The sequence below is a fragment of the Alligator sinensis genome, unplaced genomic scaffold, assembly GCF_000455745.1.
Source record: "Alligator sinensis unplaced genomic scaffold, ASM45574v1 scaffold975_1, whole genome shotgun sequence".
NCBI classification, from domain to species: Eukaryota; Metazoa; Chordata; order Crocodylia; family Alligatoridae; genus Alligator; species Alligator sinensis.
The window spans coordinates 38,938-40,775 of record NW_005842068.1 but is presented as its reverse complement, the minus strand read 5'-3'; the positions used below and the strand labels follow the sequence as shown (position 1 = coordinate 40,775).

The window sequence follows — 1,838 nt, the reverse complement described above, 5'->3', positions numbered from 1 at the left end:
GGAAAGGGGGGGGGGGGGGGGGCGGCGGGTGGAGGTGGAACCAAGAAGACAACAAACCATTGTTTGTTAGTTAGCCTGGATTAAAAGAAAATGTTGTTTAAGATTAGTAGCAAGCTACAACCTTCTCCACCCAGCTGCATCAGAATGTTCAGGCTGCAATTTCAAATGTGTGTCTCTGCCTTATCTAAATTCCAGCATGACACATAATAAATAGCTTCTCATTTACTATCATCATAAAAATTTAAACAGCCTTGAAATAGTTGCTACAATACAGAACGAGAAACAAAAAAAGCATCAAATGCATGTTTTAAATCCCCACTTAAAAATAGTAAAACTATTTTCAGATTGAAGAAAGAGCACATAAAGATGCATTGTTGCAGTCAAGGCAGTTACCTTGTTTTTAAAAAAAAATCATCTGTTCTGTCTAGTAGTATTAAAGTCAACAACTTGCTGTTTTACACTGCAAAAAAAAAAGAAAAGAAAAGGACTCGCAGCCCTTAGCTATCATATAGTGTCAGATTTGCTTTAAAAAAGAAAGTATCTGATTTGATTCTCTACAGTGATTAAACATCTTTGTGCTCTGCTGAGTAGGGCAGGCGATCCCCTCCCCCTCCAAAAATGGCATCAAAGCAATCAAAATGGTAATGTTCAGCATGAATGGGGCCCCCTCCCCCACCTTCAAACTCTGCAGACTTTTCTCCATGTTAGGAAGAAACCAACACCCCTTCCTCACAAAATGGAAGCTTCCACTACCAAATTGAGAGTGCTGACAAATTCTGATTACAATAAACTGGGAGAGAGGGAGAAAAAAAAAAGAAAGGGTGGCATCTCACCGCCCGGGGCGACGCAGGGTTTAGGAAGGGAGGGGAGAGAGGGGGTGCGGATGTAACAGGCACGGATCACTTTTATGCACCGATCACTTTGCAACTTTAACCACAACTCTGCCAAAAATCAGTGCCTGGCCCCCGCCCCCAGCTCTCTTCAAGAAGCAAGGCTGTTTGACTGGAGTAGAAGATCCCTGCTTTTCTGGAGAAGAGGTCTGGGGCTGGGGGAACCCAAAGCCGCTGTCCAAGTTTGTGGTTCTGAAAGGGCTGCTGCATTCCGAAGGAATCGCGATCGATTCAGTCAGGGGGAAGGGAAAGGAGAAGGGGTGGTGCTGGGGGGCGGCTCAATCTGGCTGCTAAAGGGGCTTTTGGAAAGCTGCCTGAGTTTACAAGGAGGGTTGGGGGCGGTGGGGAGGGGTGACTTGGATCTGGGAGCAGGGGGTGAAAGTTCTCTGCTATGCAGGGCTCAATCCGCCAGCTCGGGGACTCGCTGTGCCAAGCTGCCGCTGGGCTTGTGTATCAGAAGTACCAAAAGTGGAAGGAGAAGGAGGAGGAGGAAGGGGGGAGGAGGTGTGTGTGTGTGTGTGCGTGTGTGCGGGCGCGCGCGCGCTCGTGTGCGCGAATGCGTGTGCAGAGCTTGCAGAGCGCAGGAGAGGCGGGAGGCTGCTGAGCGTTCAATGGCATCTGTTCGTGGTGCTGAAAGCGAACAATCCCCGGCTCCTCTCCATCAGCTGACCCCGGCTAAACAAACTCACAATAGAGAAGTGTCTTTCATCCTGGGAGGGGGGATCCCTGCACAGGGGTCACGGGAAACAAGAACAAAAATAAGAAAGTTTTGGTGGGGGTAGGGTGGGGGGAAGGGGGAAGGGTTTGGAGGGGAGGTTTCTTACTTGTTTTTGTTTCCCTTCTTCAGATCCCCCCCCTCCCCCAATCACTGGAAGAGGCTTTTTTCAGCAAAAAAGTGAAAGTGCCTAAGTGAACTCGAATGAAATGCTAACACGTCAGATCAGACCA

The 1,838-nt window shown here is 48.6% G+C and overlaps 1 protein-coding gene across 1 annotated transcript in view; it reads right to left on the bottom strand.

Moving 5' to 3' along the window:
* Positions 1-1,838, bottom strand: part of PHF21B (PHD finger protein 21B) — a 279,182-nt gene that overhangs the window by 275,592 nt on the left and 1,752 nt on the right. The gene's annotated exons all lie outside the window — the stretch shown is intronic.